This window comes from Lissotriton helveticus, chromosome 1_2 (assembly GCF_964261635.1).
Source record: "Lissotriton helveticus chromosome 1_2, aLisHel1.1, whole genome shotgun sequence".
NCBI lineage: Eukaryota > Metazoa > Chordata > Amphibia > Caudata > Salamandridae > Lissotriton > Lissotriton helveticus.
In genome coordinates this window covers 326,374,330-326,400,536 of record NC_136058.1, presented here as the reverse complement: position 1 = coordinate 326,400,536, position 26,207 = coordinate 326,374,330, and the positions used below count along the sequence as shown (strand labels likewise).

Here is a 26,207-nt window from a genome sequence, read left to right as displayed (position 1 = left end):
GAGCTTTTAAGGAGAAATTAAATAGTTCCTATATTGCACAAAAATGAAGTGCTTCAAAAAACACATACTTTGCATGCACAGAGAAGAGGTGGAATATATGTAAGACTGAAGACACAGGTGAAATGAGAAATAGATTGACTGCTTCGCTGCCAAGTTTTATACGCCATTTCTTCAGTGCAATACAAGAAAGCACCAAACAGTATAACAAAGTTGTCAATTGGTTTCATAGTCCATTCCCTTTGTTTAGTGCTGTGAAAGGAAGAGCCGAATTCCAAAATTGATCAATGATATTTCAGAAATTTCACAAAGGGAATAACAAGCCGAGTGTTAAAAACTGCATTTACTCACAGGTTTTGAGCAGGAAACACTGAAATGCTATTAAAGTGCAATATCCAAGGGAACACTGACTCTGTCAAAGATGATCCAAATGGAATTGATGGAAAGTCCCAATTACAAACAACAGAATCAAAATAGGATGAGGGGACACCTGGATTTGAACCAGGGAACTCTTGATCTGCAGTCAAATGCTCTACCACTGAGCTATATCCCCAGGTTTACAGTAAAATCAGAATGACAAAATATCAGTACATCATGAAAGAGTGTGAGGATCATACTAAGTTGTGCCAGAAAGTACAACCTTGAAACTGTGGAACAGGAGAAGTAGTCCTTAATATTATTTATTAAAGGAAAACTGGATCATTTAAAAAACAGATTTATTTGTTTCATTGTTATTTTATTTGAATAGGCAGTGGTACATAGGACCAATGCCTTTACATACAATGATTGTTTTGAAACATTCTTAAAGGGGGAAGAGGTTTTTACGGGACACCTTATCATTTGAGGATTGGTTACCACAATCACGGAGATGGTGATGAAGTATGATTGTTTTAGGCCAAATTATGGTTGAAAAACATTTCTACGTACAACTACAATTCGGTATTTGGAAGGAACACCCAAACACCCCTTTCGAATACCTTCCATTTAATACATCAGAAAAAACCATTTTGCGTTTGCAAATGGCCTAATTCTTCAGACCAGCCTTCTTGCAACTGCAATGATAGTTTGTACATCTTGCACGTAGGCAGAGCTTTTAAGGAGAAATTAAATAGTTCCTACATTGCACAAAAATGAAGTGCTTCAAACAAACACATACTTTGTATGCACAGAGAAGAGGTGGAATATATGTAAGACTGAAGACACAGGTGAAATGAGAAATAGATTGACTGCTTCGCTGCCAAGTTTTATACGCCATTTCTTCAGTGCAATACAAGAAAGCACCAAACATTATAACAAAGTTGTCAATTGGTTTCATAGTCCATTCCCTTTGTTTAGTGCTGTGAAAGGAAGAGCTGAATTCCAAAATTGATCAATGATGTTTCAGAAATTTCCCAAAGGGAATAACAAGCAGAGTGTTAAAAACTGGATTTACTCACAGGTTTTGAGCAGGAAACACTGAAATGCTATTAAAGTGCAATATCCAAGGGAACACTGACTCTGTCAAAGATGATCCAAATGGAATTGATGAAATGTCCCAATTACAAACAACAGAATCAAAATAGGGTGAGGGGACACCCGGATTTGAACCAGGGACCTCTTGATCTACAGTCAAATGCTCTACCACTGAGCTATATCCCCAGCTTTTCAGTAAAATCAGAATGACAAAATATCAGTACATCATGAAAGAGTGAGAGGATCATACTAAGATGTTCCGGAAAGTACAACCTTGAAACTGTGGAACAGGAGAAGTAGTCCTTAATATTATTTATTAAAGGAAAACTGGATCATTTAAAAAACAGATATTTGTTTCATTGTTATTTTATTTAAATAGGCAGTGGTATATAGGACCAATGCCTCTACATACAATGATTGTTTTGAAACATTCTTAAAGGGGAAGAGGTTTTTACGGGACACCTTATCATTTGTGGATTGGTTACCACAATCACGGAGATGGTGATGAAGTATGATTGTTTTGGGCCAAATTATGGTGGAAAAACATATCTTCGTATCACTACAATTCGGTATTTGGAAGGTACACCCAAACACCCCTTTCGAATACCTTCCATTTAATATATCAGAAAAAGCCATTTTGCATTTGCAAATGGCCTGATTCTTCAGACCAGCCTTCTTGCAACTGCAATGATAGTTCGTACATCTTGCACATAGGCAGAGCTTTTAAGGAGAAATTAAATAGTTCCTATGTTGCACAAAAATGAAGTGCTTCAAAAAACACATACTTTGCATGCACAGAGAAGAGGTGGAATATATGTAAGACTGAAGACACAGGTGAAATGAGAAATAGATTGACTGCTTCGCTGCCAAGTTTTATACGCCATTTCTTCAGTGCAATACAAGAAAGCACCAAACAGTATAACAAAGTTGTCAATTGGTTTCATAGTCCATTCCCTTTGTTTAGTGCTGTGAAAGGAAGAGCCGAATTCCAAAATTGATCAATGATATTTCAGAAATTTCACAAAGGGAATAACAAGCCGAGTGTTAAAAACTGCATTTACTCACAGGTTTTGAGCAGGAAACACTGAAATGCTATTAAAGTGCAATATCCAAGGGAACACTGACTCTGTCAAAGATGATCCAAATGGAATTGATGGAAAGTCCCAATTACAAACAACAGAATCAAAATAGGATGAGGGGACACCTGGATTTGAACCAGGGAACTCTTGATCTGCAGTCAAATGCTCTACCACTGAGCTATATCCCCAGCTTTACAGTAAAATCAGAATGACAAAATATCAGTACATCATGAAAGAGTGTGAGGATCATACTAAGTTGTGCCAGAAAGTACAACCTTGAAACTGTGGAACAGGAGAAGTAGTCCTTAATATTATTTATTAAAGGAAAACTAGATCATTTAAAAAACAGATTTATTTGTTTCATTGTTATTTTATTTGAATAGGCAGTGGTACATAGGACCAATGCCTTTACATACAATGATTGTTTTGAAACATTCTTAAAGGGGGAAGAGGTTTTTACGGGACACCTTATCATTTGAGGATTGGTTACCACAATCACGGAGATGGTGATGAAGTATGATTGTTTTAGGCCAAATTATGGTTGAAAAACATTTCTACGTACAACTACAATTCGGTATTTGGAAGGAACACCCAAACACCCCTTTCGAATACCTTCCATTTAATACATCAGAAAAAGCCATTTTGCGTTTGCAAATGGCCTAATTCTTCAGACCAGCCTTCTTGCAACTGCAATGATAGTTTGTACATCTTGCACGTAGGCAGAGCTTTTAAGGAGAAATTAAATAGTTCCTACATTGCACAAAAATGAAGTGCTTCAAACAAACACATACTTTGTATGCACAGAGAAGAGGTGGAATATATGTAAGACTGAAGACACAGGTGAAATGAGAAATAGATTGACTGCTTCGCTGCCAAGTTTTATACGCCATTTCTTCAGTGCAATACAAGAAAGCACCAAACAGTATAACAAAGTTGTCATTTGGTTTCATAGTCCATTCCCTTTGTTTAGTGCTGTGAAAGGAAGAGCCGAATTCCAAAATTGATCAATGATGTTTCAGAAATTTCCCAAAGGGAATACCAAGCCGAGTGTTAAAAACTGCATTTACTCACAGGCTTTGAGCAGGAAACACTGAAATGTTATTAAAGTGCAATATCCAAGGGAACACTGACTCTGTCAAAGATGATCCAAATGGAATTGATGAAAAGTCCCAATTACAAACAACAGAATCAAAATAGGGTGAGGGAACACCCGGATTAGAACCAGGGAACTCTTGATCTGCAGTCAAATGCTCTACCACTGAGCTATATCCCCAGCTTTTCAGTAAAATCTGAATGACAAAATATCAGTACATCATGAAAGAGTGTGAGGATCATACTAAGTTGTGCCAGAAAGTACAACCTTAAAACTGTGGAACAGGAGAAGTAGTCCTTAATATCATTTATTAAAGGAAAACTGGATCATTTAAAAAACAGATTTATTTGTTTCATTGTTATTTTATTTGAATAGGCAGTGGTACATAGGACCAATGCCTCAACATACAATGATTGTTTTGAAACATTCTTAAAGGGGAAGATGTTTTTACGGGACACCTTATCATTTGAGGATTGGTTACCACAATCACTGAGATGGTGATGAAGTATGATTGTTTTGGGCCAAATTATGGTGGAAAAACATTTCTACGTACCACTACAATTCGGTATTTGGAAGGTACACCCAAACACCCCTTTCGAATACCTTCCATTTAATACATCAGAAAAAGCCATTTTGCGTTTGCAAATGGCCTGATTCTTCAGACCAGCCTTCTTGCTACTGCAATGATAGTTTGTACATCTTGCACGTAGGCAGAGCTTTTAAGGAGAAATTAAATAGTTCCTACGTTGCACAAAAATGAAGTGCTTCAAACAAACACATACTTTGCATGCACAGAGAAGAGGTGGAATATATGTACGACTGAAGACACAGGTGAAATGAGAAATAGATTGACTGCTTCGCTGCCAAGTTGTATACGTAATTTCTTCAGTCCAATACAAGAAAGCACAAAACAGTATAACAAAGTTGTCAATTGGTTTCGTAGTCCATTCCCTTTGTTTAGTGCTGTGAAAGGAAGAGCCGAATTCTAAAATTGATCAATGATGTTTTAGAAATTTCCCAAAGGGAATAACAAGCTGAGTGTTAAAAACTGCATTTACTCACAGGTTTTGAGCAGGAAACACTGAAATGCTGTTAAAGTGCAATATCCAAGGGAACACTGACTCTGTCAAAGATGATCCAAATGGAATTGATGAAAAGTCCCAATTACAAACAACAGAATCAAAATAGGATGAGGGGACACCCGGATTTGAACCAGAGACCTCTTGATCTGCAGTCAAATGCTCTACCACTGAGCTATATCCCCAGCTTTTCAGTAAAGTCTGAATGACAAAATATCAGTACATCATGAAAGAGTGTGAGGATCATACTAAGTTGTGCCAGAAAGTACAACCTTAAAACTGTGGAACAGGAGAAGTAGTCCTTAATATCATTTATTGAAGGAAAACTGGATCATTTAAAAAACAGATTTATTTGTTTCATTGTTATTTTATTTGAATGGGCAGTGGTACATAGGACCAATGCCTCAACATACAATGATTGTTTTGAAACATTCTTAAAGGGGAAGAGGTTTTTACGGGGACACCTTATCGTTTGAGGATTGGTTACCACAATCACTGAGATGGTGATGAAGTATGATTGTTTTGGGCCAAATTATGGTGGGAAAACATTTCTATGTACCACTACAATTCGGTATTTGGAAGGTACACCCAAACACCCCTTTCGAATACCTTCCATTTAGTACATCAGAAAAAGCCATTTTGCGTTTGCAAATGGCCTGATTCTTTAGACCAGCCTTCTTGCAACTGCAATGATAGTTCGTACATCTTGCACGTAGGCAGAGCTTTTAAGGAGAAATTAAATAGTTCCTACGTTGCACAAAAATGAAGTGCTTCAAACAAACACATACTTTGCATGCACAGAGAAGAGGTGGAATATATGTAAGACTGAAGACACAGGTGAAATGAGAAATAGATTGACTGCTTCGCTGCCAAGTTTTATACGCCATTTCTTCAGTGCAATACAAGAAAGCACCAAACATTATAACAAAGTTGTCAATTGGTTTCATAGTCCATTCCCTTTGTTTAGTGCTGTGAAAGGAAGAGCTGAATTCCAAAATTGATCAATGATGTTTCAGAAATTTCCCAAAGGGAATAACAAGCAGAGTGTTAAAAACTGGATTTACTCACAGGTTTTGAGCAGGAAACACTGAAATGCTATTAAAGTGCAATATCCAAGGGAACACTGACTCTGTCAAAGATGATCCAAATGGAATTGATGAAATGTCCCAATTACAAACAACAGAATCAAAATAGGGTGAGGGGACACCCGGATTTGAACCAGGGACCTCTTGATCTACAGTCAAATGCTCTACCACTGAGCTATATCCCCAGCTTTTCAGTAAAATCAGAATGACAAAATATCAGTACATCATGAAAGAGTGAGAGGATCATACTAAGATGTTCCGGAAAGTACAACCTTGAAACTGTGGAACAGGAGAAGTAGTCCTTAATATTATTTATTAAAGGAAAACTGGATTATTTAAAAAACAGATATTTGTTTCATTGTTATTTTATTTAAATAGGCAGTGGTATATAGGACCAATGCCTCTACATACAATGATTGTTTTGAAACATTCTTAAAGGGGAAGAGGTTTTTACGGGACACCTTATCATTTGTGGATTGGTTACCACAATCACGGAGATGGTGATGAAGTATGATTGTTTTGGGCCAAATTATGGTGGAAAAACATTTCTTCGTATCACTACAATTCGGTATTTGGAAGGTACACCCAAACACCCCTTTCGAATACCTTCCATTTAATATATCAGAAAAAGCCATTTTGCATTTGCAAATGGCCTGATTCTTCAGACCAGCCTTCTTGCAACTGCAATGATAGTTCGTACATCTTGCACATAGGCAGAGCTTTTAAGGAGAAATTAAATAGTTCCTATGTTGCACAAAAATGAAGTGCTTCAAAAAACACATACTTTGCATGCACAGAGAAGAGGTGGAATATATGTAAGACTGAAGACACAGGTGAAATGAGAAATAGATTGACTGCTTCGCTGCCAAGTTTTATACGCCATTTCTTCAGTGCAATACAAGAAAGCACCAAACAGTATAACAAAGTTGTCAATTGGTTTCATAGTCCATTCCCTTTGTTTAGTGCTGTGAAAGGAAGAGCCGAATTCCAAAATTGATCAATGATATTTCAGAAATTTCACAAAGGGAATAACAAGCCGAGTGTTAAAAACTGCATTTACTCACAGGTTTTGAGCAGGAAACACTGAAATGCTATTAAAGTGCAATATCCAAGGGAACACTGACTCTGTCAAAGATGATCCAAATGGAATTGATGGAAAGTCCCAATTACAAACAACAGAATCAAAATAGGATGAGGGGACACCTGGATTTGAACCAGGGAACTCTTGATCTGCAGTCAAATGCTCTACCACTGAGCTATATCCCCAGCTTTACAGCAAAATCAGAATGACAAAATATCAGTACATCATGAAAGAGTGTGAGGATCATACTAAGTTGTGCCAGAAAGTACAACCTTGAAACTGTGGAACAGGAGAAGTAGTCCTTAATATTATTTATTAAAGGAAAACTGGATCATTTAAAAAACAGATTTATTTGTTTCATTGTTATTTTATTTGAATAGGCAGTGGTACATAGGACCAATGCCTTTACATACAATGATTGTTTTGAAACATTATTAAATGGGGAAGAGGTTTTTACGGGACACCTTATCATTTGAGGATTGGTTACCACAATCACGGAGATGGTGATGAAGTATGATTGTTTTAGGCCAAATTATGGTTGAAAAACATTTCTACGTACAACTACAATTCGGTATTTGGAAGGAACACCCAAACACCCCTTTCGAATACCTTCCATTTAATACATCAGAAAAAGCCATTTTGCGTTTGCAAATGGCCTAATTCTTCAGACCAGCCTTCTTGCAACTGCAATGATAGTTTGTACATCTTGCACGTAGGCAGAGCTTTTAAGGAGAAATTAAATAGTTCCTACATTGCACAAAAATGAAGTGCTTCAAACAAACACATACTTTGTATGCACAGAGAAGAGGTGGAATATATGTAAGACTGAAGACACAGGTGAAATGAGAAATAGATTGACTGCTTCGCTGCCAAGTTTTATACGCCATTTCTTCAGTGCAATACAAGAAAGCACCAAACATTATAACAAAGTTGTCAATTGGTTTCATAGTCCATTCCCTTTGTTTAGTGCTGTGAAAGGAAGAGCTGAATTCCAAAATTGATCAATGATGTTTCAGAAATTTCCCAAAGGGAATAACAAGCAGAGTGTTAAAAACTGGATTTACTCACAGGTTTTGAGCAGGAAACACTGAAATGCTATTAAAGTGCAATATCCAAGGGAACACTGACTCTGTCAAAGATGATCCAAATGGAATTGATGAAATGTCCCAATTACAAACAACAGAATCAAAATAGGGTGAGGGGACACCCGGATTCGAACCAGGGACCTCTTGATCTACAGTCAAATGCTCTACCACTGAGCTATATCCCCAGCTTTTCAGTAAAATCAGAATGACAAAATATCAGTACATCATGAAAGAGTGAGAGGATCATACTAAGATGTTCCGGAAAGTACAACCTTGAAACTGTGGAACAGGAGAAGTAGTCCTTAATATTATTTATTAAAGGAAAACTGGATCATTTAAAAAACAGATATTTGTTTCATTGTTATTTTATTTAAATAGGCAGTGGTATATAGGACCAATGCCTCTACATACAATGATTGTTTTGAAACATTCTTAAAGGGGAAGAGGTTTTTACGGGACACCTTATCATTTGTGGATTGGTTACCACAATCACGGAGATGGTGATGAAGTATGATTGTTTTGGGCCAAATTATGGTGGAAAAACATTTCTTCGTATCACTACAATTCGGTATTTGGAAGGTACACCCAAACACCCCTTTCGAATACCTTCCATTTAATATATCAGAAAAAGCCATTTTGCATTTGCAAATGGCCTGATTCTTCAGACCAGCCTTCTTGCAACTGCAATGATAGTTCGTACATCTTGCACATAGGCAGAGCTTTTAAGGAGAAATTAAATAGTTCCTATGTTGCACAAAAATGAAGTGCTTCAAAAAACACATACTTTGCATGCACAGAGAAGAGGTGGAATATATGTAAGACTGAAGACACAGGTGAAATGAGAAATAGATTGACTGCTTCGCTGCCAAGTTTTATACGCCATTTCTTCAGTGCAATACAAGAAAGCACCAAACAGTATAACAAAGTTGTCAATTGGTTTCATAGTCCATTCCCTTTGTTTAGTGCTGTGAAAGGAAGAGCCGAATTCCAAAATTGATCAATGATATTTCAGAAATTTCACAAAGGGAATAACAAGCCGAGTGTTAAAAACTGCATTTACTCACAGGTTTTGAGCAGGAAACACTGAAATGCTATTAAAGTGCAATATCCAAGGGAACACTGACTCTGTCAAAGATGATCCAAATGGAATTGATGGAAAGTCCCAATTACAAACAACAGAATCAAAATAGGATGAGGGGACACCTGGATTTGAACCAGGGAACTCTTGATCTGCAGTCAAATGCTCTACCACTGAGCTATAGCCCCAGCTTTACAGTAAAATCAGAATGACAAAATATCAGTACATCATGAAAGAGTGTGAGGATCATACTAAGTTGTGCCAGAAAGTACAACCTTGAAACTGTGGAACAGGAGAAGTAGTCCTTAATATTATTTATTAAAGGAAAACTGGATCATTTAAAAAACAGATTTATTTGTTTCATTGTTATTTTATTTGAATAGGCAGTGGTACATAGGACCAATGCCTTTGCATACAATGATTGTTTTGAAACATTCTTAAAGGGGGAAGAGGTTTTTACGGGACACCTTATCATTTGAGGATTGGTTACCACAATCACGGAGATGGTGATGAAGTATGATTGTTTTAGGCCAAATTATGGTTGAAAAACATTTCTACGTACAACTACAATTCGGTATTTGGAAGGAACACCCAAACACCCCTTTCGAATACCTTCCATTTAATACATCAGAAAAAGCCATTTTGCGTTTGCAAATGGCCTAATTCTTCAGACCAGCCTTCTTGCAACTGCAATGATAGTTTGTACATCTTGCACGTAGGCAGAGCTTTTAAGGAGAAATTAAATAGTTCCTACATTGCACAAAAATGAAGTGCTTCAAACAAACACATACTTTGTATGCACAGAGAAGAGGTGGAATATATGTAAGACTGAAGACACAGGTGAAATGAGAAATAGATTGACTGCTTCGCTGCCAAGTTTTATACGCCATTTCTTCAGTGCAATACAAGAAAGCACCAAACAGTATAACAAAGTTGTCAATTGGTTTCATAGTCCATTCCCTTTGTTTAGTGCTGTGAAAGGAAGAGCCGAATTCCAAAATTGATCAATGATGTTTCAGAAATTTCCCAAAGGGAATACCAAGCCGAGTGTTAAAAACTGCATTTACTCACAGGCTTTGAGCAGGAAACACTGAAATGCTATTAAAGTGCAACATCCAAGGGAACACTGACTCTGTCAAAGATGATCCAAATGGAATTGATGAAAAGTCCAAATTACAAACAACAGAATCAAAATAGGGTTAGGGGACACCTGGATTTGAACCAGGGACCTCTTGATCTGCAGTCAAAAGCTCTACCACTGAGCTATATCCCCAGCTTTGCAGCAAAATCAGAATGACAAAATATCAGTACATCATGAAAGAGTGTGAGGATCATACTAAGTTGTGCCAGAAAGTACAACCTTAAAACTGTGGAACAGAAGAAGTAGTCCTTAATATTATTTATTAAAGGAAAACTGGATCATTTAAAAAACAGATTTGTTTGTTTCATTGTTATTTTATTTGAATAGGCAGTGGTACATAGGACCAATGCCTCTACATACAATTATTGTTTTGAAACATTCTTAAAGGGGAAGAGGATTTTACGGGACACCTTATCATTTTGAGGATTGGTTACCACAATCACGGAGATGGTGATGAAGTATGATTGTTTTGGGCCAAATTATGGTGGAAAAACATTTCTACGTACCACTACAATTCGGTATTTGGAAGGTACACCCAAACACCCCTTTCGAATACCTTCCATTTTATACATCAGAAAAAGCCATTTTGCGTTTGCAAATGGCCTGATTCTTCAGACCAGCCTTCTTGCAACTGCAATGATAGTTCGTAAATCTTGCACGTAGGCAGAGCTTTTAAGGAGAAATTAAATAGTTCCTACGTTGCACAAAAATGAAGTGCTTCAAACAAACACATACTTTGCATGCACAGAGAAGAGGTGGAATATATGTAAGACTGAAGACACAGGTGAAATGAGAAATAGATTGACTGCTTCGCTGCCAAGTTTTATACGCAATTTCTTCAGTGCAATACAAGAAAGCACCAAACAGTATAACACAGTTGTCAATTGGTTTCATAGTCCATTCCCTTTGTTTAGTGCTGTGAAAGGAAGAGCCCAATTCCAAAATTGATCAATGATGTTTCAGAAATTTCCCAAAGGGAATACCAAGCCGAGTGTTAAAAACTGCATTTACTCACAGGCTTTGAGCAGGAAACACTGAAATGCTATTAAAGTGCAATATCCAAGGGAACACTGACTCTGTCAAAGATGATCCAAATGGAATTGATGAAAAGTCCAAATTACAAACAACAGAATCAAAATAGGGTGAGAGGACACCCGGATTTGAACCAGGGACCTCTTGATCTGCAGTCAAATGCTCTACCACTGAGCTATATCCCCAGCTTTTCAGTTGAATCAGAATGACAAAATATCAGTACATCATGAAAGAGTGTGAGGATCATACTAAGTTGTGCCAGAAAGTACAACCTTGAAACTGTGGAACAGGAGAAGTAGTCCTTAATATTATTTATTAAAGGAAAACTGGATCATTTAAAAAACAGATTTATTTGTTTCATTGTTATTTTATTTGAATAGGCAGTGGTACATAGGACCAATGCCTCTACATACAATGATTGTTTTGAAACATTCTTAAAGGGGAAGAGGTTTTTACGGGACACCTTATCATTTGAGGATTGGTTACCACAATCACGGAGATGGTGATGAAGTATGATTGTTTTGGGCCAAATTATGGTGGAAAAACATTTCTACGTACCACTACAATTCGGTATTTGGAAGGTACACCCAAACACCCCTTTCGAATACCTTCCATTTAATACATCAGAAAAAGCCATTTTGCGTTTGCAAATGGCCTGATTCTTCAGACCAGCCTTCTTGCAACTGCAATGATAGTTCGTACATCTTGCACGTAGGCAGAGCTTTTAAGGAGAAATTAAATAGTTCCTACGTTGCACAAAAATGAAGTGCTTCAAACAAACACATACTTTGCATGCACAGAGAAGAGGTGGAATATATGCAAGACTGAAGACACAGGTGAAATGAGAAATAGATTGACTGCTTCGCTGCCAAGTTTTATACGCTATTTCTTCAGTGCAATACAAGAAAGCACCAAACAGTATAACAAAGTTGTCAATTGGTTTCATAGTCCATTCCCTTTGTTTAGTGCTGTGAAAGGAAGAGCCGAATTCCAAAATTGATCAATGAAGTTTCAGAAATTTCCCAAAGGGAATACCAAGCCGAGTGTTAAAAACTGCATTTACTCACAGGCTTTGAGCAGGAAACACTGAAATGCTATTAAAGTGCAATATCCAAGGGAACACTGACTCTGTCAAAGATGATCCAAATGGAATTGATGAAAAGTCCAAATTACAAACAACAGAATCAAAATAGGGTGAGGGGACACCCGGATTTGAACAAGGGACCTCTTGATCTGCAGTCAAATGCTCTACCACTGAGCTATATCCCCAGCTTTGCAGTAAATTCAGAATGACAAAATATCAGTACATCATGAAAGAGTGTGAGGATCATACTAAGTTGTGCCAGAAAGTACAACCTTGAAATTGTGGAACAGGAGAAGTAGTCCTTAATAATATTTATTAAAGGAAAACTGGATCATTTAAAAAACAGATTTATTTGTTTCATTGTTATTTTATTTGAATAGGCAGTGGTACATAGGACCAATGCATCGACATACAATGATTGTTTTGAAACATTCTTAAAGGGGAAGAGGTTTTTACGGGACACCTTATTATTTGAGGATTAGTTACCACAATCACGGAGATGGTGATGAAGTATGATTGTTTTGGGCCAAATATGGTGGAAAAACATTTCTACGTACAACTACAATTCGGTATTTGGAAGGTACACCCAAACACCCCTTTCGAATACCTTCCATTTAATACATCAGAAAAAGCCATTTTGCGTTTGCAAATGGCCTGATTCTTCAGACCAGCCTTCTTGCAACTGCAATGATAGTTCGTACATCTTGCACGTAGGCAGAGCTTTTAAGGAGAAATTAAATAGTTCCTACGTTGCACATAAATGAAGTGCTTCAAACAAACATATACTTTGCATGTACAGAGAAGAGGTGGAATATATGTAAGACTGAAGACACAGGTGAAATGAGAAATAGGTTGACTGTTTCGCTGCCAAGTTTTATACGCCATTTCTTCAGTGCAATACAAGAAAGCACCAAACAGTATAACAAAGTTGTCAATTGGTTTCATAGTCCATTCCCTTTGTTTAGAGCTGTGAAAGGAAGAACCGAATTCCAAAATTGATCAATGATGTTTCAGAAATTTCCCAAAGGGAATAACAAGCCGAGTGTTAAAAACTGCATTTACTCACAGGCTTTGAGCAGGAAACACTGAAATGCTATTAAAGTGCAACATCCAAGGGAACACTGACTCTGTCAAAGATGATCCAAATGGAATTGATGAAAAGTCCAAATTACAAACAACAGAATCAAAATAGGGTGAGGGGACACCTGGATTTGAACCAGGGACCTCTTGATCTGCAGTCAAAAGCTCTACCACTGAGCTATATCCCCAGCTTTGCAGTAAAATCAGAATGACAAAATATCAGTACATCATGAAAGAGTGTGAGGATCATACTAAGTTGTGCCAGAAAGTACAACCTTGAAACTGTGGAACAGAAGAAGTAGTCCTTAATATTATTTATTAAAGGAAAACTGGATCATTTAAAAAACAGATTTGTTTGTTTCATTGTTATTTTATTTGAATAGGCAGTGGTACATAGGACCAATGCCTCTACATACAATTATTGTTTTGAAACATTCTTAAAGGGGAAGAGGTTTTTACGGGACACCTTATCATTTGAGGATTGGTTACCACAATCACGGAGATGGTGATGAAGTATGATTGTTTTGGGCCAAATTATGGTGGAAAAACATTTCTACGTACCACTACAATTCGGTATTTGGAAGGTACACCCAAACACCCCTTTCGAATACCTTCCATTTAATACATCAGAAAAAGCCATTTTGCGTTTGCAAATGGCCTGATTCTTCAGACCAGCCTTCTTGCAACTGCAATGATAGTTCGTAAATCTTGCACGTAGGCAGAGCTTTTAAGGAGAAATTAAATAGTTCCTACGTTGCACAAAAATGAAGTGCTTCAAACAAACACATACTTTGCATGCACAGAGAAGAGGTGGAATATATGTAAGACTGAAGACACAGGTGAAATGAGAAATAGATTGACTGCTTCGCTGCCAAGTTTTATACGCAATTTCTTCAGTGCAATACAAGAAAGCACCAAACAGTATAACACAGTTGTCAATTGGTTTCATAGTCCATTCCCTTAATTTAGTGCTGTGAAAGGAAGAGCCCAATTCCAAAATTGATCAGTGATGTTTCAGAAATTTCCCAAAGGGAATACCAAGCCGAGTGTTAAAAACTGCATTTACTCACAGGCTTTGAGCAGGAAACACTGAAATGCTATTAAAGTGCAATATCCAAGGGAACACTGACTCTGTCAAGGGAACACTGACACTGACTCTGTGGATTTGATTGTGCTGCTTAAAGGCTGCTAGCGCGTTCACCTCCAGTTTGCTCCCCCCTCCGCCTCCATTTTGTTTGTTGTTGCCCTCCTCGTGTGCCCGCCCCGCCTCCCAGCTGAGACGCCCTCCCACTGAATAGAAATAGCGCTCCTCTCCCGGTAAGCGCCGTGACTCGCTCCTCTCACAGGCTGAGTGGTCGCTCCCAGTGTCCCTGCAGACATCTGGTATCATAGCGCTGCATTGCTTCGTTTGCTTTCTATTTTGCCATTTATTTTGACTACTGTGTGCCGATTTACCGCTTTGCTCATTTGCGCTCTGTGGATTTGATTGTGCTGCTTAAAGGCTGCTAGCGCGTTCACCTCCAGTTTGCTCCCCCCTCCGCCTCCATTTTGTTTGTTGTTGCCCTCCTCGTGTGCCCGCCCCGCCTCCCAGCTGAGACGCCCTCCCACTGAATAGAAATAGCGCTCCTCTCCCGGTAAGCGCCGTGACTCGCTCCTCTCACAGGCTGAGTGGTCGCTCCCAGTGTCCCTGCAGACATCTGGTATCATAGCGCTGCATTGCTTCGTTTGCTTTCTATTTTGCCATTTATTTTGACTACTGTGTGCCGATTTACCGCTTTGCTCATTTGCGCTCTGTGGATTTGATTGTGCTGCTTAAAGGCTGCTAGCGCGTTCATCTCCAGTTTGCTCCCCCCTCCGCCTCCATTTTGTTTGTTGTTGCCCTCCTCGTGTGCCCGCCCCGCCTCCCAGCTGAGACGCCCTCCCACTGAATAGAAATAGCGCTCCTCTCCCGGTAAGCGCCGTGACTCGCTCCTCTCACAGGCTGAGTGGTCGCTCCCAGTGTCCCTGCAGACATCTGGTATCATAGCGCTGCATTGCTTCGTTTGCTTTCTTTTTTGCCATTTATTTTGACTACTGTGTGCCGATTTACCGCTTTGCTCATTTGCGCTCTGTGGATTTGATTGTGCTGCTTAAAGGCTGCTAGCGCGTTCACCTCCAGTTTGCTCCCCCCTCCGCCTCCATTTTGATTGTTGTTGCCCTCCTCGTGTGCCCGCCCCGCCTCCCAGCTGAGACGCCCTCCCACTGAATAGAAATAGCGCTCCTCTCCCGGTAAGCGCCGTGACTCGCTCCTCTCACAGGCTGAGTGGTCACTCCCAGTGTCCCTGCAGACATCTGGTATCATAGCGCTGCATTGCTTCATTTGCTTTCTATTTTGCCATTTATTTTGACTACTGTGGGCCGATTTACCTCTTTGCTCATTTGCGCTCTGTGGATTTGATTGTGCTGCTTAAAGGCTGCTAGCGCGTTCACCTCCAGTTTGCTCCCCCCTCCGCCTCCATTATGTTTGTTGTTGCCCTCCTCGTGTGCCCGCCCCGCCTCCCAGCTGAGACGCCCTCGCCCCTCCCCCTCCACTATCCATATATGACAGTAGTTCCCGCGCGCAGCGTTCACGCGCAGCGACCGCGCCCAATCCGCGCCGAAGGTGCGCCAAAGGTAAGCCCGTCTATGCCCGTCCGCGCCTGGACCGCGCCCAGCGCCAGACCCCCTGCCCCTCGCGCTGCCCAGCCCCCCCGCATTACCTACGATGCCGCCACCCTCCTAGCCCTTAACCCCGGCCGCTCCCCCAACTGCGTCCAAGCCGCTCCTGGACACACCCATGGACCTTTCTCTTGCTACTCCTGCAAATTCATCGGCACCGACAACTTCTCCGCTACGACCACACCACAGATTCCCGACCCCAACCACCTACAATGCATCCTTCTCAACACCCGATCGGTCCACAGGCACGCCATTGACCTATGGAATCTACTAGACACCATCTCTCCAGACGTCGCCTTCCTAACAGAAACATGGATGAACGCTTCCTCCGCCCCAGACATCACCATTGCCATCCCAGAAGACTATAAGATCACACGCAAGGACCGTACCGGCCACACAGGAGGAGGAATCGCTATCGTCCATAAAAAATCTATCCGCATCTCAACCAGCTCCGACGCCAACCTCGCCAACTCCGAACACCTTCACTTCCAGATTCACATCGACCCCAAGACCACACTCAGAGGCACCCTCCTCTACAGACCACCAGGACCCCGCGCAAAATTCAGTGAAGACATCACAGACTTCATCACTCCACACGCGCTCCCCTCCAAAGAGTACATCCTTCTGGGAGACCTCAACTTTCACCTTGAAAAGAACAACGACCGCAATACCACCACCCTCTTGGACAACCTCGCCAACCTCGGACTTAAACAACTGGTCACTTCCCCCACCCACATCGCAGGCCACACACTCGACCCCATCTTCTCCTCCAGCAAACACGTCTCCTTCAGCCATACTACGGATCTCCTCTGGACTGACCACAGCTGCGTTCACTTCACCTACAACAAGCCGAAACCCATCAACCACCTCCAACCAACTCTACAAAGAAACTGGAACAAAATCACCATCGACCAGATCTCCTCATCGCTCCTTCTAAACACCCCTGCCCACTCTTCTAACCCAGACCAAGCCGCCGCCAACTTCACCCTATGGCTATCCAACACCGCCGACACCTTAGCACCACTGAAAAAACGTCAAAGCAAACCTGGCAGCAAGAAGGCCTCATGGTTCAACGATGATCCTAAGAAGTCCAAGAAACTCTGCCGCTCCCTTGAAAAGGCCTGGAAAAAGGACCCAACCACCAGCACCAAGGACGCCTTCAAAAACGCCACCCGCATACACCACCAACTAATCCGAAAGGCCAAGAAAACAGCATTCAAGGATCGACTAGACAACAACGCCCACAACAGCAAGGAACTTTTCAACATCGTCAAGGAATTTACCAATCCCTCAACCAACTCCAACGACATCACCCCCTCTCAAGCCCTCTGCGACTCCCTAGCCTCATTCTTCCACAACAAAATTGCAGACATCCACAACAGCTTCGACAACCAACCCGGAGACCAACCCACCCAACCATATGATGAACATTCTACCCCCCTGAACACCCTTAACGACTGGAACCCAATCTCCACTGAGGACACCATCCGCCTGATGAACTCCATCCACTCAGGATCCCCCACAGACCCATGTCCTCACCACATCTTCAACAAAGCAGACTCCATCATAGCACCACACCTCCGAGACGTCATCAACTGCTCCTTCAACTCCGCCACCTTCCCGGAAAGCTGGAAACGCGCCGAACTCAACGCCCTTCTGAAAAAACCCACAGCGGACCCCACCGAACTCAAAAATTCCCGCCCCATATCACTCCTCCCTTTCCCGGCCAAAGTCATCGAGAAAGCCGTCAACAACCAGCTCGCCGCTTTCCTCGAAGCCAACAAATCCCTCGACTCCTCACAATCTGGCTTCCGAGCAAAACACAGCACTGAGACCGCCCTCATCGCAGCAACAGACGACATTCGAACTCTACTGGACAATGGAGACACAGTCGCCCTCATCCTCCTCGACCTCTCCGCTGCCTTCGACACAGTCTGCCATAGCACCCTTCTACAACGCCTCAGAAACATCGGAATACAAGGAAAAGCACTTGAATGGATCACCTCGTTCCTCACCGGAAGAACCCAGAAAGTCCGCCTTCCACCATTCAAGTCCGAGGCCTCTGAAGTCATCTGTGGAGTACCACAAGGATGCTCACTCAGTCCCACCCTCTTCAACGTATACATGAGCCCCCTCGCGGCCATCGCACGCCAACACAACCTCAACATCATCTCTTACGCGGATGACACTCAACTGATCCTTTCTCTCACCAATGACCCCAACACCGCCAAAACTAACCTACACGAAGGAATGAAAGAAGTTGCCGAATGGATGAAACACAGCCGTCTGAAACTGAATTCAGATAAAACTGAAGTCCTCATCTTAGGTACATCCCCCTCTGCATGGGACGACTCTTGGTGGCCGGAAGCCCTTGGAAAAGCACCCATCCCGACAGACCACGCACGGAACCTAGGCGTTATCCTGGATTCTTCACTTTCAATGAAGAGACAAGTCAGCGCCGTATCCTCATCCTGCTTCAACATTCTTCGCATGCTCAAAAAAACATTTTGTTGGATCCCCACCGAGACCAGAAAAACAGTCACCCATGCTCTTGTCACGAGCCGACTGGACTACGGAAACACCCTCTACGCAGGAACTACCGCTAAACTCCAGAAGAAACTCCAACGAATCCAAAACGCCTCAGCCAGGATCATATTAGACATCCCGCGTAACGAACACATCTCTGGTCACCTGAGAGACCTCCACTGGCTACCCGTCAACAAGAGGATCACTTTCCGACTGCTAACCCACGCTCACAAATCACTCTACGACATCGGACCAGAATGCCTCAACTCACGACTGTCCTTCTACACCCCCTCCCGCCAACTGCGCTCTTCCAACCAAGCCCTCGCCACTGTACCTCGCATCAACAAGACAACCATGGGAGGCAGATCCTTCTCATACCTGGCTGCTAAAACATGGAACTCACTCCCCACTTACCTTCGCCTTACCCAGAACCACCTAGCATTCAGAAAGCAACTTAAAACGTGGATATTTGACAAATAATCCTCTTCCCCTCCCTAAGCGCCTTGAGACCCTTTGGGTATGTAGTGCGCTATATAAATTCTCTGACTTGACTTGACTTGACTTGTCAAAGATGATCCAAATGGAATTGATGAAAAGTCCAAATTACAAACAACAGAATCAAAATAGGGTGAGAGGACACCCGGATTTGAACCAGGGACCTCTTGATCTGCAGTCAAATGCTCTACCACTTAGCTATATCCCCAGCTTTTCAGTTAAATTAGAATGACAAAATATCAGTACATCGTGAAAGAGTGTGAGGATCATACTAAGTTGTGCCAGAAAGTACAACCTTGAAACTGTGGAACAGGAGAAGTAGTCCTTAATATTATTTATTAAAGGAAAACTGGATCATTTAAAAAACAGATTTATTTGTTTCATTGTTATTTTATTTGAATAGGCAGTGGTACATAGGACCAATGCCTCTACATACAATGATTGTTTTGAAACATTCTTAAAGGGGAAGAGGTTTTTACGGGACACCTTATCATTTGAGGATTGGTTACCACAATCACGGAGATGGTGATGAAGTATGATTGTTTTGGGCCAAATTATGGTGGAAAAACATTTCTACGTACCACTACAATTCGGTATTTGGAAGGTACACCCAAACACCCCTTTTGAATACCTTCCATTTAATACATCAGAAAAAGCCATTTTGCGTTTGCAAATGGCCTGATTCTTCAGACCAGCCTTCTTGCAACTGCAATGATAGTTCGTAAATCTTGCACGTAGGCAGAGCTTTTAAGGAGAAATTAAATAGTTCCTACGTTGCACAAAAATGAAGTGCTTCAAACAAACACATACTTTGCATGCACAGAGAAGAGGTGGAATATATGTAAGACTGAAGACACAGGTGAAATGAGAAATAGATTGACTGCTTCGCTGCCAAGTTTTATACGCAATTTCTTCAGTGCAATACAAGAAAGCACCAAACAGTATAACACAGTTGTCAATTGGTTTCATAGTCCATTCCCTTTGTTTAGTGCTGTGAAAGGAAGAGCCCAATTCCAAAATTGATCAATGATGTTTCAGAAATTTCCCAGAGGGAATACCAAGCCGAGTGTTAAAAACTGCATTTACTCACAGGCTTTGAGCAGGAAACACTGAAATGCTATTAAAGTGCAATATCCAAGGGAACACTGACTCTGTCAAAGATGATCCAAATGGAATTGATGAAAAGTCCAAATTACAAACAACAGAATCAAAATAGGGTGAGGGGACACCCGGATTTGAACAAGGGACCTCTTGATCTGCAGTCAAATGCTCTACCACTGAGCTATATCCCCAGCTTTTCAGTAAATTCAGAATGACAAAATATCAGTACATCATGAAAGAGTGTGAGGATCATACTAAGTTGTGCCAGAAAGTACAACCTTGAAACTGTGGAACAGGAGAAGTAGTCCTTAATAATATTTATTAAAGGAAAACTGGATCATTTAAAAAACAGATTTATTTGTTTCATTGTTATTTTATTTGAATAGGCAGTGGTACATAGGACCAATGCCTCTACATACAATTATTGTTTTGAAACATTCTTAAAGGGGAAGAGGTTTTTACGGGACACCTTATCATTTGAGGATTGGTTACCACAATCACGGAGATGGTGATGAAGTATGATTGTTTTGGGCCAAATTATGGTGGAAAAACATTTCTACGTACCACTACAATTCGGTATTTGGAAGGTACACCCAAACACCCCTTTCGAATACCTTCCATTTAATACATCAGAAAAAGCCATTTTGCGTTTGCAAATGGCCTGATTCTTCAGACCAGCCTTCTTGCAACTGCAATGATAGTTCGTAAATCTTGCACGTAGGCAGAGCTTTTAAGGAGAAATTAAATAGTTCCTACGTTGCACAAAAATGAAGTGCTTCAAACAAACACATACTTTGCATGCACAGAGAAGAGGTGGAATATATGTAAGACTGAAGACACAGGTGAAATGAGAAATAGATTGACTGCTTCGCTGCCAAGTTTTATACGCAATTTCTTCAGTGCAATACAAGAAAGCACCAAACAGTATAACACAGTTGTCAATTGGTTTCATAGTCCATTCCCTTAATTTAGTGCTGTGAAAGGAAGAGCCCAATTCCAAAATTGATCAATGATGTTTCAGAAATTTCCCAAAGGGAATACCAAGCCGAGTGTTAAAAACTGCATTTACTCACAGGCTTTGAGCAGGAAACACTGAAATGCTATTAAAGTGCAATATCCAAGGGAACACTGACTCTGTCAAGGGAACACTGATACTGACTCTGTGGATTTGATTGTGCTGCTTAAAGGCTGCTAGCGCGTTCACCTCCAGTTTGCTCCCCCCTCCGCCTCCATTTTGTTTGTTGTTGCCCTCCTCGTGTGCCCGCCCCGCCTCCCAGCTGAGACGCCCTCCCACTGAATAGAAATAGCGCTCCTCTCCCGGTAAGCGCCGTGACTCGCTCCTCTCACAGGCTGAGTGGTCGCTCCCAGTGTCCCTGCAGACATCTGGTATCATAGCGCTGCATTGCTTCGTTTGCTTTCTATTTTGCCATTTATTTTGACTACTGTGTGCCGATTTACTGCTTTGCTCATTTGCGCTCTGTGGATTTGATTGTGCTGCTTAAAGGCTGCTAGCGCGTTCACCTCCAGTTTGCTCCCCCCTCCGCCTCCATTTTGTTTGTTGTTGCCCTCCTCGTGTGCCCGCCCCGCCTCCCAGCTGAGACGCCCTCCCACTGAATAGAAATAGCGCTCCTCTCCCGGTAAGCGCCGTGACTCGCTCCTCTCACAGGCTGAGTGGTCGCTCCCAGTGTCCCTGCAGACATCTGGTATCATAGCGCTGCATTGCTTCGTTTGCTTTCTATTTTGCCATTTATTTTGACTACTGTGTGCCGATTTACCGCTTTGCTCATTTGCGCTCTGTGGATTTGATTGTGCTGCTTAAAGGCTGCTAGCGCGTTCATCTCCAGTTTGCTCCCCCCTCCGCCTCCATTTTGTTTGTTGTTGCCCTCCTCGTGTGCCCGCCCCGCCTCCCAGCTGAGACGCCCTCCCACTGAATAGAAATAGCGCTCCTCTCCCGGTAAGCGCCGTGACTCGCTCCTCTCACAGGCTGAGTGGTCGCTCCCAGTGTCCCTGCAGACATCTGGTATCATAGCGCTGCATTGCTTCGTTTGCTTTCTTTTTTGCCATTTATTTTGACTACTGTGTGCCGATTTACCGCTTTGCTCATTTGCGCTCTGTGGATTTGATTGTGCTGCTTAAAGGCTGCTAGCGCGTTCACCTCCAGTTTGCTCCCCCCTCCGCCTCCATTTTGTTTGTTGTTGCCCTCCTCGTGTGCCCGCCCCGCCTCCCAGCTGAGACGCCCTCCCACTGAATAGAAATAGCGCTCCTCTCCCGGTAAGCGCCGTGACTCGCTCCTCTCACAGGCTGAGTGGTCGCTCCCAGTGTCCCTGCAGACATCTGGTATCATAGCGCTGCATTGCTTCGTTTGCTTTCTATTTTGCCATTTATTTTGACTACTGTGTGCCGATTTACCGCTTTGCTCATTTGCGCTCTGTGGATTTGATTGTGCTGCTTAAAGGCTGCTAGCGCGTTCACCTCCAGTTTGCTCCCCCCTCCGCCTCCATTTTGTTTGTTGTTGCCCTCCTCGTGTGCCCGCCCCGCCTCCCAGCTGAGACGCCCTCCGACTGAATAGAAATAGCGCTCCTCTCCCGGTAAGCGCCGTGACTCGCTCCTCTCACAGGCTGAGTGGTCGCTCCCAGTGTCCCTGCAGACATCTGGTATCATAGCGCTGCATTGCTTCGTTTGCTTTCTATTTTGCCATTTATTTTGACTACTGTGTGCCGATTTACCTCTTTGCTCATATGCGCTCTGTGGATTTGATTGTGCTGCTTAAAGGCTGCTAGCGCGTTCACCTCCAGTTTGCTCCCCCCTCCGCCTCCATTATGTTTGTTGTTGCCCTCCTCGTGTGCCCGCCCCGCCTCCCAGCTGAGACGCCCTCCGACTGAATAGAAATAGCGCTCCTCTCCCGGTAAGCGCCGTGACTCGCTCCTCTCACAGGCTGAGTGGTCGCTCCCAGTGTCCCTGCAGACATCTGGTATCATAGCGCTGCATTGCTTCGTTTGCTTTCTATTTTGCCATTTATTTTGACTACTGTGTGCCGATTTACCTCTTTGCTCATTTGCGCTCTGTGGATTTGATTGTGCTGCTTAAAGGCTGCTAGCGCGTTCACCTCCAGTTTGCTCCCCCCTCCGCCTCCATTATGTTTGTTGTTGCCCTCCTCGTGTGCCCGCCCCGCCTCCCAGCTGTGACGCCCTCGCCCCTCCCCCTCCACTATCCATATATGACAGTAGTTCCCGCGCGCAGCGTTGACGCGCAGCGACCGCGCCCAATCCGCGCCGAAGGTGCGCCAAAGGTAAGCCCGTCTATGCCCGTCCGCGCCTGGACCGCGCCCAGCGCCAGACCCCCTGCCCCTCGCGCTGCCCAGTCCCCCCGCATTACCTACGATGCCGCCACCCTCCTAGCCCTTAACCCCGGCCGCTCCACCAACTGCGTCCAAGCCGCTCCTGGACACACCCATGGACCTTTCTCTTGCTACTCCTGCAAATTCATCGGCACCGACAACTTCTCCGCTACGACCACACCACAGATTCCCAACCACCTACAATGCATCCTTCTCAACACCCGATCGGTCCACAGGCACGCCATTGACCTATGGAATCTACTAGACACCATCTCTCCAGACGTCGCCTTTCTAACAGAAACATGGATGAACGCTTCCTCCGCCCCAGACATCACCATTGCCATCCCAGAAGACTATAAGATCACACGCAAGGACCGTACCGGCCACACAGGAGGAGGAATCGCTATCGTCCATAAAAAATCTATCCGCATCTCAACCAGCTCCGACGCCAACCTCGCCAACTCCGAACACCTTCACTTCCAGATTCACATCGACCCCAAGACCACACTCAGAGGCACCCTCCTCTACAGACCACCAGGACCCCGCGCAAAATTCAGTGAAGACATCACAGACTTCATCACTCCACACGCGCTCCCCTCCAAAGAGTACATCCTTCTGGGAGACCTCAACTTTCACCTTGAAAAGAACAACGACCGCAATACCACCACCCTCTTGGACAACCTCGCCAACCTCGGACTTAAACAACTGGTCACTTCCCCCACCCACATCGCAGGCCACACACTCGACCCCATCTTCTCCTCCAGCAAACATGTCTCCTTCAGCCATACTACGGATCTCCTCTGGACTGACCACAGCTGCGTTCACTTCACCTACAACAAGCCAAAACCCATCAACCACCTCCAACCAACTCTACAAAGAAACTGGAACAAAATCACCATCGACCAGATCTCCTCATCGCTCCTTCTAAACACCCCTGCCCACTCTTCTAACCCAGACCAAGCCGCCGCCAACTTCACCCTATGGCTATCCAACACCGCCGACACCTTAGCACCACTGAAAAAACGTCAAAGCAAACCTGGCAGCAAGAAGGCCTCATGGTTCAACGATGATTCTAAGAAGTCCAAGAAACTCTGCCGCTCCCTTGAAAAGGCCTGGAAAAAGGACCCAACCACCAGCACCAAGGACGCCTTCAAAAACGCCACCCGCATACACCACCAACTAATCCGAAAGGCCAAGAAAACAGCATTCAAGGATCGACTAGACAACAACGCCCACAACAGCAAGGAACTTTTCAACATCGTCAAGGAATTTACCAATCCCTCAACCAACTCCAACGACATCACCCCCTCTCAAGCCCTCTGCGACTCCCTAGCCTCATTCTTCCACAACAAAATTGCAGACATCCACAACAGCTTCGACAACCAACCCGGAGACCAACCCACCCAACCATATGATGAACATTCTCCTCCCCTGAACACCCTTAACAACTGGAACCCAATCTCCACTGAGGACACCATCCGCCTGATGAACTCCATCCACTCAGGATCCCCCACAGACCCATGTCCTCACCACATCTTCAACAAAGCAGACTCCATCATAGCACCACACCTCCGAGACGTCATCAACTGCTCCTTCAACTCCGCCACCTTCCCGGAAAGCTGGAAACGCGCCGAACTCAACGCCCTTCTGAAAAAACCCACAGCGGACCCCACCGAACTCAAAAATTACCGCCCCATATCACTCCTCCCTTTCCCGGCCAAAGTCATCGAGAAAGCCGTCAACAACCAGCTCGCCGCTTTCCTCGAAGCCAACAAATCCCTCGACTCCTCACAATCTGGCTTCCGAGCAAAACACAGCACTGAGACCGCCCTCATCGCAGCAACAGACGACATTCGAACTCTACTGGACAATGGAGACACAGTCGCCCTCATCCTCCTCGACCTCTCCGCTGCCTTCGACACAGTCTGCCATAGCACCCTTCTACAACGCCTCAGAAACATCGGAATACAAGGAAAAGCACTTGAATGGATCACCTCGTTCCTCTCCGGAAGAACCCAGAAAGTCCGCCTTCCACCATTCAAGTCCGAGGCCTCTGAAGTCATCTGTGGAGTACCACAAGGATGCTCACTCAGTCCCACCCTCTTCAACGTATACATGAGCCCCCTCGCGGCCATCGCACGCCAACACAACCTCAACATCATCTCTTACGCGGATGACACTCAACTGATCCTTTCTCTCACCAATGACCCCAACACCGCCAAAACTAACCTACACGAAGGAATGAAAGAAGTTGCCGAATGGATGAAACACAGCCGTCTGAAACTGAATTCAGATAAAACTGAAGTCCTCATCTTAGGTACATCCCCCTCTGCATGGGACGACTCTTGGTGGCCGGAAGCCCTTGGAAAAGCACCCATCCCGACAGACCACGCACGGAACCTAGGCGTTATCCTGGATTCTTCACTTTCAATGAACAGACAAGTCAGCGCCGTATCCTCATCCTGCTTCAACATTCTTCGCATGCTCAAAAAAACATTTTGTTGGATCCCCACCGAGACCAGAAAAACAGTCACCCATGCTCTGGTCACGAGCCGACTGGACTACGGAAACACCCTCTACGCAGGAACTACCGCTAAACTCCAGAAGAAACTCCAACGAATCCAAAACGCCTCAGCCAGGATCATATTAGACATCCCGCGTAACGAACACATCTCTGGTCACCTG

At 43.3% G+C, this 26,207-nt stretch overlaps 10 non-coding genes across 10 annotated transcripts; all 10 read right to left on the bottom strand.

Moving 5' to 3' along the window:
- Nucleotides 1–478: 478 nt before the first annotated feature.
- On the bottom strand, nucleotides 479–550 carry TRNAC-GCA (transfer RNA cysteine (anticodon GCA)). The gene has a single exon. It is a non-coding gene; the product is annotated as a tRNA-Cys (tRNA).
- Nucleotides 551–1,563: 1,013 nt separating this feature from the next.
- Nucleotides 1,564–1,635, bottom strand: TRNAY-GUA (transfer RNA tyrosine (anticodon GUA)). Its single transcript has one exon. It is a non-coding gene; the product is annotated as a tRNA-Tyr (tRNA).
- Nucleotides 1,636–2,644: 1,009 nt separating this feature from the next.
- Nucleotides 2,645–2,716, bottom strand: TRNAC-GCA (transfer RNA cysteine (anticodon GCA)). The gene has a single exon. It is a non-coding gene; the product is annotated as a tRNA-Cys (tRNA).
- A 2,097-nt stretch (nucleotides 2,717–4,813) lies between these two features.
- TRNAC-GCA (transfer RNA cysteine (anticodon GCA)) lies at nucleotides 4,814–4,885 on the bottom strand. Its single transcript has one exon. It is a non-coding gene; the product is annotated as a tRNA-Cys (tRNA).
- A 1,013-nt stretch (nucleotides 4,886–5,898) lies between these two features.
- On the bottom strand, nucleotides 5,899–5,970 carry TRNAY-GUA (transfer RNA tyrosine (anticodon GUA)). The gene has a single exon. It is a non-coding gene; the product is annotated as a tRNA-Tyr (tRNA).
- A 1,009-nt stretch (nucleotides 5,971–6,979) lies between these two features.
- Nucleotides 6,980–7,051, bottom strand: TRNAC-GCA (transfer RNA cysteine (anticodon GCA)). The gene has a single exon. It is a non-coding gene; the product is annotated as a tRNA-Cys (tRNA).
- A 1,013-nt stretch (nucleotides 7,052–8,064) lies between these two features.
- TRNAY-GUA (transfer RNA tyrosine (anticodon GUA)) lies at nucleotides 8,065–8,136 on the bottom strand. The gene has a single exon. It is a non-coding gene; the product is annotated as a tRNA-Tyr (tRNA).
- Nucleotides 8,137–10,230: 2,094 nt separating this feature from the next.
- On the bottom strand, nucleotides 10,231–10,302 carry TRNAC-GCA (transfer RNA cysteine (anticodon GCA)). Its single transcript has one exon. It is a non-coding gene; the product is annotated as a tRNA-Cys (tRNA).
- A 1,013-nt stretch (nucleotides 10,303–11,315) lies between these two features.
- Nucleotides 11,316–11,387, bottom strand: TRNAC-GCA (transfer RNA cysteine (anticodon GCA)). The gene has a single exon. It is a non-coding gene; the product is annotated as a tRNA-Cys (tRNA).
- A 2,095-nt stretch (nucleotides 11,388–13,482) lies between these two features.
- On the bottom strand, nucleotides 13,483–13,554 carry TRNAC-GCA (transfer RNA cysteine (anticodon GCA)). The gene has a single exon. It is a non-coding gene; the product is annotated as a tRNA-Cys (tRNA).
- Between the last annotated feature and the right edge of the window lie 12,653 nt (nucleotides 13,555–26,207).